Source organism: Carcharodon carcharias (genome assembly GCF_017639515.1).
Source record: "Carcharodon carcharias isolate sCarCar2 chromosome 37 unlocalized genomic scaffold, sCarCar2.pri SUPER_37_unloc_2, whole genome shotgun sequence".
In the NCBI taxonomy this organism is placed as follows: Eukaryota; Metazoa; Chordata; class Chondrichthyes; order Lamniformes; family Lamnidae; genus Carcharodon; species Carcharodon carcharias.
This window is the reverse complement of record NW_024470767.1, coordinates 2,015,430-2,027,941: the sequence shown is the minus strand read 5'-3', so window position 1 is coordinate 2,027,941 and position 12,512 is coordinate 2,015,430. Positions and strand designations below refer to the sequence as shown.

Genomic DNA, 12,512 nt, shown 5'->3' with positions numbered 1-12,512 from the left:
TTTCATTTTCTGCATTTCAATTCTCTCCTCCCCTTTCGCTTTTTACACTTGGGCATGTCTGATGTTTCCCTCGCCCTGTGGAGTTAAACTCTTTCCCCTCTCTAGTTGAGAACCAGAGGGTTAAACCAGAAAGGAGGAAGTGCCGCCGCGTTTCATTGATGGGTGGGTCAGGACAAGGTTTAAGTGAATTAAACAATTGCATTCAATTAAGATCTTAACGGGTAGATCTTTATTTTGTTTTCCTGTTAGTCTTGGTCGCCCCCCTTCCCCCTCCCCCTCTCCACCCACCACTTCCTGGGTCTCAGTGTTTGAAGAGTCAGTCCTTGCTGCATTGAGTAACAGACCCGTCTAAGTTAGAAAGTTGAGACCCCACTCCAGACGTGACCCTTGTAGTGTAATCCAGGATTCACTGTGCCAGTGCCAAGGGAGCGCACTGCCGGCGGCGAGGGAAGCGCACTGCCAGCGGCGGCACAGTGCCGAGGGGAGCACCGCAGTGCCGAGGGGAGCACCGCAGTGCCGGCGGCGGCACAGTGCCGAGTGGAGCACCGCAGTGCCGAGGGGAGCGCACTGCCAGCAGCGGGGGACCGCAGTGCTGAGAGGAGCACTGCAGTGCCGAGGGGAGCACCGCAGTGCCGGCGGCGGCACAGTGCCGAGGGCAGCGGGGCAGTGCCAGCGGTAGCACAGTGCCAAGGGGAGCGCAGTGCCGATGGGAGCAGTGCAGTGCTGGCGGCAGCACAGTGCCGAGGAGAGCAACGCATTGCCACCGGCGGCGCAGTGCCGAGGGGATCAACGCAGTGTCGGCAGCGACACAGTGCCGAGGAGAGAGTTACACTGCCGGCAACGGCACAGTGCCGAGGGGAGCGCACTGCCGGCAACGGCACAGTGCCGAGGGGAGCGCACTGCCGGCAGCGGCGCAGTGCCGAGGGGAGCGCAGTGCCGAGGAGAGAGGTACACTGCCGGCAACGGCACAGTGCCGAGGGGAGCGCAGTGCCAGCAGCGGCGCAGTGCCGAGGGGAGCGCAGTGCCGGCAGCGGCGCAGTGCCGGCAGCGGCGCAGTGCCGAGGGGAGCGCAGTGCCGGCAGCGGCGCAGTGCCGAGGGGAGCGCAGTGCCGGCAGCGGCGCAGTGCCGAGGGGAGCGCAGTGCCGGCAGCGGCGCAGTGCCGAGGGGAGCGCAGTGCCGGCAGCGGCGCAGTGCCGAGGGGAGCGGTACACTGCCGGCAACGGCGCAGTGCCGAAGAGAGAGGTACACTGCCGGCAACGGCACAGTGCCGAGGGGAGCGCACTGCCAGCGGCGCAGTGCCGAGGAGAGAGGTACACTGCCGGTAACAGCACAGTGCCGAGGGGAGCGCACTGCCGGCAGCGGCGCAGTGCTGAGGAGAGAGGTACACTGCCGGCAATGGCACAGTGCCGAGGGGAGCGCACTGCCAGCTGCGCAGGGCCGAGGGGAGTGCAGTGCCAAGGAGAGCGGTGCAGTGCCGCCAGTGGCACAGTGCCGAGGGGGGCACGCGAGACCGCTGGCGGAGACGCAGTGCCAAGGGGATTGGGTGTTGCCTGTGAGAGCACAGGGCTGAGGGGAGTAGCGCACTGCTACTGGCGGCACAGGGCTGAGGGGTGTGGCGCACCCCTGGTGGCGGCACAGGGCTGGCGGTGGCACATTGCCAAGGGGTGCTCATTGCCATGGGGAGCACAGGGCTTGAGGGGAGCAGTGTACTGTCGGCAGTGGCACAGTGCCAAGGGGAGCGCAGGGCTTGAGGGGAGAGGCACACTGTTGGTGGCGGCACAGTGCCGAGGGGAGTGGCGCATTGCCGGCGGAGATGCAGTGCCAAGGGGAGTGGGCGCTGTCTCTGGGAGTGCAGGGCCAAGGGGAGCAGTGCATTGCTGGTGGTGGTGCAGTGACGAGGGGAGCGCAGCGCCGAGGAGAGCACGTCGGACCGCTGGCGGAGACGCAGTGCCAAGGGGAGTGGGTCTTGCCTGTGGGAGCACAGGGCTTGAGGGGAGCAGCGCACTGTCGGCAGTGGCCCATTGCCAAGGGGAGCGCAGTGCCGAGGGGAGCACATTGCCAAGGAGAGCGCAGGTCTTGAAGGGAGCGGCACACTGTCGGCGACGGCACAATGCCGAGGGGAACAGCGCATTGCCGGCGGAGATGCAGTGCCAAGGGGAGCGGGTGCTGCCTATGAGAGCGCAGGGCTGAGGGGAGTAGCGCACTCGAGCGGCGGCACAACAGTGCCAAGGGGAGTGGGTGCTGCCTGTGAGTGTGCAGGGCTGAGGGGAGCAGTGCACTGCTGGTGGCGGCACAGTGCCGAGGGGAGCACAGGGCTTGAGGGGAGTGACGCACTGTCAGTGATGGCACGGTGCCGAGGGGAGTGAGGGGCCTGGCGGCGGTTATGCAGTGCCGAGGGGGGAGAGAGGGGCCGGCGGTTGTGCAGACCGAGGGGAGAGAGGGGCCGGCGGTTGTGCAGACTGAGGGGAGAGAGGGGCCGGCGGTTGTGCAGCGCCGAGGGGAGAGAGGGGCCGGCGGTTGTACAGTGCCGAGGGGAGAGAGGGGCCGGCGGTTGTGCAGCGCTGAGGGGAGAGAGGGGCCAGCGGTTGTGCAGCGCCGAGGGGAGAGAGGGGCCGGCGGTTGTGCAGCGCCGAGGGGAGAGAGAGGCTGGTGGTTGTGCAGCGCCGAGGGGAGAGAGAGGCCGGCGGTTGTGCAGCGCCGAGGGGAGAGAGGGGCCGGCGGTTGTACAGCGCCGAGGGGAGAGAGGGGCCGGCGGTTGTGCAGCGCCGAGGGGAGAGAGAGGCCGGCGGTTGTGCAGCGCCGAGGGGAGAGAGGGGCCGGCGGTTGTACAGCGCCGAGGGGAGAGAGGGGCCGGCGGTTGTGCAGCGCCGAGGGGAGAGAGAGGCTGGTGGTTGTGCAGCGCCGAGGGGAGGGAGGGGCCTGGGGTTGTGCAGCGCCGAGGGGAGAGAGGGGCCGGTGGTTGTGCAGCGCCGAGGGGAGAGAGAGGCTGGTGGTTGTGCAGCGCTGAAGGGAGAGAGAGGCTGGTGGTTGTGCAGCGCCGAGGGGAGGGAGGGGCCTGGGGTTGTGCAGCGCCGGGGGAAGAGAGGGGCCGGTGGTTGTGCGGTGTTGAGGGGAGAGGGGCCGGTGGTTGTGCGGTGTTGAGGGGAGAGGGGCCGGTGGTTGTGCGGTGTTGAGGGGAGAGGGGCCGGCGGTTGTGCAGCGCCGAGGGGGGAGAGAGGGGCCAGCGGTTGTGCAGCGCTGGGGGGAGAGAGAGGGGCTGGCGGTTTTGCAGCGCCGAGGGGGGAGAGAGGGGCTGGCGGTTGTGCAGCAGTGAGGGGAGAGGAGCCGGTGGTTGTGCAGCGCCGAGGAGAGAGGGGCCGGCGGTTGTGCAGCGCCGAGGAGAGAGGGGCTGGTGGTTGTGCAGCGCCGAGGAGAGAGGGGCTGGGGGCACAGTCCTGAGTTTGTGTTGCTGTGTTGAAGATGCCACCTTTTGGACAAAATTTTCAAAGGCAGACACAAAAAATCCCATGGCCACCACGGGAAGAAGAGTAGTGGATGGAGTGGAGTTCTATTTGGTGTGGTGGGTGGTTAAAATAGATCATTTGATTATTATCTCAAAGCTGTTTCTGGAATCTTGCAGTGTGAATTTTTTTACGTCGTCATAGTGATTACACTTTTTAAAAAGTAAAAATCACTGGCCCTCCATCCAGCTCTACCTGTCCCAACCCTCCCTTAAACCAGCTTATATTTCACCTCTTTTCTATTTTTACTTAGTTCCGCTGAAGAGTCATACGGACTCGAAAGGTTAACTGTGTCCCTCTCCGCAGATGCTGCCAAAACTGCTGAGTTTTTCCAGCTATTTTTGTTTTTGTTTTAAAAAGTTTTTCATGGGCCGTGATGCACTTTGGAGCATCCTGTGGTGGTGAAAGGTGTGCAGAGGAATGCAAGTCTTTGTTTTCTTTCTGAAACTTTGCTGTACATTGTGGAAAAAAACCAAAGGTGAAACTTTGAAAACATCGACTTGACAGCAGGATGGAAATATAATGCATGGTGTGTTGGCTAGTGGAATATCTCACTCCTACATGCATTGGCTGTTGATTTAGTGTTAATGCATCGTCTATGTTTTTCAGTCTGATCAGGTGAACTGTCTGTGTGTCTGGTTAACTTTTGTGCTGACCACATGTCCATCACAGGCCATACAGGCGTGATGGATGTATTCACTGTAACTCAGAGCTAGCACTGTAAGCTGCAAGTCATCCAAAACTCTGCTGCTAATATCCCAAACAAGATCAGTTCACCCAGCACACCCCTATGCTAAAAACAAAAAAAAAACAAAAAACTGCAGAAGCTGGAGATCCGAAACAAAATCAGAAATACCTGGAAAAACACAGCAGATCTGGCAGCATCTGTGGAGAGGAGCACACCCCTTATGCTCACCTACCTTTTACTCCCTGACCAGCTATGCCTCATTTATAATTCTTATCCTCAGACTTAAATTCTCCACGGCGTCCTCAACCCCTCCCTAATCTGTAACCTCCTCCAGCCCCTACAACCCTCCCTATCTCTGTAACCTCCTCCAGCCCCTACAACCCTCCCTATCTCTGTAACCTCCTCCAGTCCCTACAACCCTCCCTATCGCTGTAACCTCCTCCTGCCCCTACACCCCTCCCTATCTCTGTAAACTCCTCCTGCCCCTACAACCCTCCCTATCTCTGTAAACTCCTCCAGCCCCTACAACCCTCCCTATCTCTGTAACCTCCTCCAGCCCCTATACCCCTCCCTATCTCTGTAACCTCCTCCAGCCCCTACAACCCTCCCTATCTCTGTAACCTCCTCCAGCCCCAACAACCCTCCCTATCTCTGTAACCTCCTCCAGCCCATACACCCTCCCTATCTCTGTAACCTCCTCCAGACCCGACAACCCTCCCTATCTCTGTAACCTCCTCCAGCCCATACACCCTTCCCTATCTCTGTAACCTCCTCCAGTCTCTACACCCCTCCCTATCTCTGTAACCTCCTCCAGCCCCTACAACCCTCCCTATCTCTGTAACCTCCTCCAGCCCTTACAACCGTCCCTATCTCTGTAACCTCCTCCAGCCCCTACAACCCTCCCTATCCCTGTAACTTCCTCCAGCTCCTACAAACCCCCCCATCTCTGTAACATCCTCCAGCCCCTACAACCCTCCCTATCTCTGAAACCTTCTCCAGCCCCTACAACCCTCCCCATCTCTGAAACCTTCTCCAGCTCCTACAACCCTCCCTATCTCTGTAACCTCCTCCAGCCCCTACAACTCTCCAAGATCTCTGCACTCCTCCAGTTCCAGCCTCTTGAGCGTCCACTGTTTCCATTGGTGCCCTAATCTCTGGAATTGCCTCCTTAAACCTCTCCCCCGCTCTCTCTCTCTCTCTCTCTCTCTCTCTCTCTCTCTCTCTCCCTTCAAGACTCTCCTTAAAACCAAAATAAAAGCTCAATAATGCAGACGCTGGAAATCTGAAATAAAAAGAGAAAGTGCTGGAGAAACTAAGCAGGTCTGACAGTATCTGTGGGGAGAGAAACAGACTTAATGTTCAAGCCCAGTTTTAGGAACATTGGCACAAAATAGCACGAGTAGCACATTCGACCCCTTGAACCTGCTCCGCTATTCAGATTGATCATGGCTGATCGTCTACTTCAATGCCATCATTCTGCATTATCGCCATATCCCTCGATGTAGTTGGTATCCAGGAATCTATCGACTTCTGTTTTGAAGATGGTCACAGCTCGCTGGGATATGGAATTCCACAGGTTCACCGCCCTCTGACTGAAGAAGTTCCTCCTCATCTCAGTCCTAAATGACCTACCTCTTATTCTGAGATTGTGTCCCCTTGTTCAAGACTGTCCAACCAGGGGAAACATCCTGCATCTACCTTCTCAAGCCCTATAAAAATTTTGTACACTTCAATGAGGTTCAAATGTCTAAACTCGAGAGAATAAGGCCCAGTCTCCTCATAGGACAATCCTGCCATCCCAGGGTTAGTCTGGCGAACCTTTGTTGCACTCCCTCTATGGTCAGTTTATGACTCATCTTTGGAACAGAAGAGAGGTAGGGATGTGATGGGTGTTTGTACTGTTGAAAAAGGCGGGAGAGGCACGTGGAGCAAAAGAGAGGGTCAGGGATAGGTTAGAGGATAGGAGAGATTAAATGACAAAGATGTCATGGAACACAAGACAAAGGGAGTTGTAATAGTATTAAAGGCACAAAGCATTGATCCAGGGTAGGTGTTAATAGCAGAATAAAGATCAGCGCTGTCTGAAAGCAAAAACATAAGAACAAAGATCTCCTTAAAACCAACCTCTTCCAGCAAGAATTTTGTCATCTATATCTATCTCCTCAGGTGGCTAGATGTCAAATTCAGTCTCATTTCCTCTCCTGTGAAGTTCCTTGGAGCATTTTACTTTGCTAAAGATGCTATACAAATGCAATCCATTGTTAGGTAACCTGACATAAGAATTATAGACACGAAAACAAAAACTGCTGGAAAAGCTCAGCAGGTCTGACAGCCTCTGTGGAGAGATGCTGCCTTTCCACAGATACTGTCAGACCTGCTGAATTTTTCCAGCATCTGCAGTATTTTGCCTTTGTATAAGAATTATAGATTGGTTTCAGCACAGAAGGAGTCCATTCAGCCTTTCTGTCCTTCCCAGATCTCGTGGTTAAGATTGGGTTCGGCCTAGCTATTAGATTTGCAGCAGTTTTAACCAGGTCAGGAGGCCTTAGTTTTTTTTGGGAGGAAGTGAGATTGTTGTTGGTGATGATTGTATAAATATCACAATCTAACCAAGTGTGATTTGGGAATTCGCTGGCCAGCGTTTGACAGAGGAACGTTTTGCTCCTCTGCAGCCTGAGTGTGAGCCTCTGACAAGCATGGGATCCCTCAGGGGTAGGCTGCCTTCCTGTGCCTGCCTCCTGGATAATGCCTGAGGCTGTTAAACAAGAGGGGAATTGCTGTTCTAGCCAGATCTTCACATTCTCTTCCTTTCCAGCATTGTGGATACTGGAGCCCCTGGCCAGTTTAGAGAGATAAGTGGATAGGTAGGCAGCACAAAGACCCGCTTCATACTAAGATAAAAGCTGGAAATCCAAAACAAAAACAAAAATACCTGGAAAAACTCAGCAGGTCTGGCAGCATCGGCGGAGAGGAGCAAAGTTAACGTTTCAAGTCCGAATGACCATTCAGCAGAACTGTTCCACCACCCCCCCTCACTCTGAGCCTTCCCTACAAGAAGATGTTTCCACTTGTGGGGGAAACCAGAGCTAGAGGCCATCAATATAAGATCTTGACTAATAAATCCAATGGGGAATTCAGAATAAACTTCTTTACCCAGAGAGTGGGGATAACATGAAACTCGCTCCCCCAGGGAGTGGTCGAGGTGAATAATATTGATACATTTAAGGGGGAAGCTGGATAAACACGTGAGGGAGAAGGAAACAGAAGGATATGGTGATGGGGTGAGATGGAGAGGGGGCTAGGAGGAGGCTCATGTGGAGCTGAAACACCAGCAGATGGCCTGTTTCTGTGTAATTCTAGGTGAGAGCAGAGATCTGTATGAAAAGCCTGAAGTTGAGTTGTAAGGGTGTAGGGTGTGTCAGCCACCCCTTGTATTCCATACACATCACGCGTGGAGGCACAGTTGATATGGGGAGAATTGGCATCTGCTGTTTTTGACACAAGGCTATGGGACAGAGTTTGCTGATCAGCAAAGGCTGTACCTTTCAAAACAGGAAATTGAAAATATTGCTCAAATTTCTAAACTTGATATGAGCAGATGTCAGTCCCAGGCAGTTTGAGCAGGTGCAAGCGTTCAGAGGAGGAGGAAAAAATAGAAAACTCTAATATGTTAATTTTTCTGTGGCTCAGTGAGCAGCACTCCCTCTTCCTCACTCATCTCTGAGTCACAAAGTTGAACATTTGAGCCCAGTTCCAGAGACTTTTGCATAATATCTGGGCTGACGCTACCTAGTGCTCACACTGGAAGCGCGCCAGTCTGTCACGGGGGGTGGCGCCGAGGGAATGCTGGGCTGTCACGGGGGAGGGGGGGGTAGCAGTGCCAGTCTGTCACGGGGGGCGGCGCCGAGGGAACGCCAGGCTGTCACGGGGGAGGGGAGGGGTAGCAGTGCCTGGCTGTCACGGGGGGCGGCGCCGAGGGAATGCTGGGCTGTCACGGGGGAGGGGAGGGGTAGCAGTGCCGGGCTGTCACGGGGGGTGGCGCCGAGGGAATGCTGGGCTGTCACGGGGGAGTTGGGGGGGGGTAGCAGTGCCGGGCTGTCATGGGGGGCAGCACCGAGGGAACGCCGGCCTGTCAGAGCATCAGCGCAGTCAGAACTGCCGTCTTTCAGGATGAGGCAATAAACCAAGGCTCCATGTGCCCTCTCAGGTGGGGGTATAAGATCCCATGGCCACTATTGGAAGAAGAGCAGGGGGGAGTTCTCCCCGGTGTCCTGGGGGCAATATTTATCCCTCACCCAACATCACTAAAAACAGATGATCTGGGTCATTATCACATTGCTGTTTGTGGGATCTTGCTGTGCGTAAATTGGCTGCTGCGTTTCCTACATTACAACAGTAAAAGCATTTGAAAAGTACTTCATTAACTGTGGAGCACTTTGGGACATCCTAAGCTTGTGAAAGGTGATAGATAAGTTAAGTCTCACTCTTTCTCTCGTTAAGGACCGTATCCAAGGCTGTAAAATATCTATCATGCTTTTCGCCAGATTTTTGCAGACACTCTGGGGATTCTCTGTTTTCCCCTTTTTTCCGGTCTTGTATCAGATGAAATGAATCAGCAGCCGGCAACACTGTCTGGAATTTAAGGCAACCTTGATCCAGGATCTCTGAAAGCACCACTTAAGTATTTCAAAAACAGAAACTGAAATACCTGGAAAAACTCAGCAGGTCTGGCAGCATCGGCGGAGAAGAGCACAGATGACATTTCGAGTCCTCATGACCCTTCAACAGAATTAAGTAAAAATAGGAAAGGGGTGAAATATAAGCTGGTTTAAGGTGGTGGGGGGTGGGGTAGTGGGGTGTGTGTGTGTGTGTGTGTGTGTTCGGACAAGCAGCCAGTAATAGGTGGAGATAACCAAAAGATGTCACAGACAAAAGAACAAAGAGGTGTTGAAGGTGGTGATATTATCTAAAGGAATGTGCTAATTAAGAGTGGAGAGCAGGACTCGCAAGGTACAGATAGCCCTAGTGCAGGTAGGGTGAAATAAGACTAAGAGAGCATAAAAGGTATAGATAAACGATGGGTGGAAATACATTTAAAAATAATGGAAATAGGTGGAAAAAGAAAAATCTATATAAATTATTGGAAAAAACAAAAAGGAGGGCTAAGAAACGGGAAGGGGGTGGGTATGGAAGAGGGAGTTCATGATGTAAAATTGTTGGACTCAATATTCAGTCCGGAAGGCAGTAAAGTGCCTAGTCGGAAGATGAGGTGCTGTTCCTCCAGTATTTACTTAAGTATTTCACTTTTTTAATGGGATCTATTTCTCTGCTGCTCTTCCCACTTCACCCTGATTCTTCGAATTCTGCTTAGTTCTTAGATCTCGCTGCTGTGCCATGGGGTGAATCTCCATCCATCACTCACTTCTTTCACTCCACCGCCTTTGCCACCTTTTGGCTGCTGAAACCCTCATCAGTGCCTTTGTTCTCATCAACTCAACTATGCCACTCAGCTTGTCTGCCCTCTCGGGTGGGTGTAAAAGATCCCATGATCACTATTGGAAGAAGAGCAGGGGGCAGTTCTGCCCGGTGTCTTGGGGCCAATATTTATCCCTCAAGCTGCAACAACAATATACATTTATATAGTAGCTTAAATATAATAAAACAACACAAGGGATTTCACAGCAGCATTATCAAAGTTTTAATACTGAGACGTCTAAGGAGATGCGAGTTAGGTGACCAAAGACTGAGTCAAAAGTTTTAAGGAGTGTCTTAAAGGAGGAGGCAGAGAGGCGGAGAGGTTTAGAGAGGGACTTCCAGAGCTAAGGGCCTAGGATCTGAAGATGGCACGAAGGAAACTGGGGGATGCGCAAGAGGCTGGAATTGGAGGAGCGCAGAAATCTGAGGGTTGTGGGGGCTGGAGGAGGTTACAGAGATAGGGAGAGTTGTAGGGGCTGGAGGAGGTTACAGAGATAGGGAGGGTTGTAGGGGCTGGAGGAGGTTACAGAGATAGGGAGGGTTGTAGGGACTGGAGGAGGTTACAGAGATAGGGAGGGTTGTAGGGGCTGGAGGAGGTTACAGAGATAGGGAGGGTTGTAGGGGCTGGAGGAGGTTACAGAGATAGGGAGGGTTGTAGGGGCTGGAGGAGGTTACAGAGATAGGAAGGGTTGTAGGGGCTGGAGGAGGTTACAGAGATAGGGAGGGTTGTAGGGGCTGGAGGAGGTTACAGAGATAGGGAGGGTTGTAGGGGCTGGAGGAGGTTACAGAGATAGGAAGGGTTGTAGGGGCTGGAGGAGGTTACAGATAGGGAGGGTTGTAGGGGCTGGAGGAGGTTACAGATAGGGAGGGTTGTAGGGGCTGGAGGAGGTTACAGAGATAGGGAGGGTTGTAGGGGCTGGAGGAGGTTACAGAGATAGGAAGGGTTGTAGGGGCTGGAGGAGGTTACAGAGATAGGGAGGGTTGTAGGGGCTGGAGGAGGTTACAGAGATAGGGAGGGTTGTAGGGGCTGGAGGAGGTTACAGAGATAGGAAGGGTTGTAGGGGCTGGAGGAGGTTACAGATAGGGAGGGTTGTAGGGGCTGGAGGAGGTTACAGATAGGGAGGGTTGTAGGGGCTGGAGGAGGTTACAGAGATAGGGAGGGTTGTAGGGGCTGGAGGAGGTTACAGAGATAGGGAGGGTTGTAGGGGCTGGAGGAGGTTACAGAGATAGGGAGGGTTGTAGGGGCTGGAGGAGGTTAGAGATAGGGAGGGTTGTAGGGGCTGGAGGAGGTTACAGAGATAGGGAGGGTTGTAGGGGCTGGAGGAGGTTACAGAGATAGGGAGGGTTGTAGGGGCTGGAGGAGGTTACAGAGATAGGGAGGGTTGTAGGGGCTGGAGGAGGTTACAGAGATAGGGAGGGTTGTAGGGGCTGGAGGAGGTTACAGAGATAGGGAGGGTTGTAGGGGCTGGAGGGGGTTACAGAGATAGGGAGGGTTGTAGGGGCTGGAGGAGGTTACAGAGATAGGGAGGGTTGTAGGGGCTTGAGGAGGATACAGAGATAGGGAGGGTTGTAGGGGCTGGAGGGGGTTACAGAGATAGGGAGGGTTGTAGGGGCTGGAGGAGGTTACAGAGATAGGGAGGGTTGTAGGGGCTTGAGGAGGATACAGAGATAGGGTTTTCCTAAATTCTCTTTAACAATCACCTGATGTTATGCAGATCAAACTGTTACACAGAATAGTTTGACAAGTTTGGAACCCAGAATACACTGCAGAGAGCAGACAGATGGCACTTGTTAAACATTGAAACCCAATTACAGTGAGCGCTGCACAGATGGCAGACGCCAGAATCATTCTACACCACTTCATAAGAACTTGTTTATAAGTGCATGAGGCCAATTACCCCTGAGCCAGTGTAACAGGCTCATTCAAATCAATAAAGAAGGGTCCCCACATTGTACAACATAGAGAAACTGTCCTTAAACCTGCCTCACTTTTAACATCAATGTCTAATTCTACACCAGCACACACAACCAACCACCTAACTCTCACTGGGTATCATTCCTTGGCTGTCCTTGCTACACAAGTATGGGCTGGGCCATGTCCTCTTTGGCCAGCTGTTTGACTGTGGGAGCCATCACTGCCATCCAGCTGTTCTGGTATTCCAGCTGGATCACCGGATAGTGATTGGGAGCAGGAATCCTAGGTAATATTCCCACTCAGCCTACCATCCGGGGGTGTTGGAGGCAACTGTGGGTCAGCTGACGGCGCACACTGTGGGTCAGCTGACGGCGCACACTGTGGGTCAGCTGACGGCGCACACTGTGGATAAAACCTCAAGCGTTCAAGAATGAACTTGCATTTCTATAGCATCTTTCACCACCTCAGGACCATCCCAAAGTGTGTCTCAGACAATGAGGGAATTTTTTTTTGAAGTGTGGTCACTGTTATAATATAGGAAACGCAGCAGCCAATTAATGCACAGCAAGATCCCACAAACAGCAATGTACAAATTCCCACATCATTTATTTTTAGTGAGTTTGGTTGAGGGATAAATATTGGCCCCAGGACACCGGGGAGAACTCCCCCCTGCTCTTCTTCCAATAGTGGCCGTGGGATATTTTACACCCACCTGAGAGGACAGACGGGACCTCGGTTTAATGTAGAATGCACAATGGAGCGGGGGATTTGTATTACCTGGACGGTGAGGGTGTAGGAAGGATTTCTGGGATGGCAGATGGTCCACCACACTAGCTGCTTCCATTCCCCTCTCCCACCATCTCCCCCCCCCCCCACATCCTTTTCTGAAACTAATCCTCAATCTGTAAACTCTTCACCTGGGGACCTGGGGCC

General features: G+C 53.8%; 2 protein-coding genes across 3 annotated transcripts in view; one reads left to right on the top strand and one right to left on the bottom strand.

Annotated features, from left to right (window-relative positions):
- LOC121274724 (RDS/peripherin-like protein xRDS35) overlaps nucleotides 1-12,512 on the bottom strand; it is a 333,428-nt gene that overhangs the window by 18,164 nt on the left and 302,752 nt on the right. The window lies entirely within an intron of this gene.
- Nucleotides 1-12,512, top strand: part of eml3 (EMAP like 3) — an 82,456-nt gene that overhangs the window by 370 nt on the left and 69,574 nt on the right. The gene's annotated exons all lie outside the window — the stretch shown is intronic.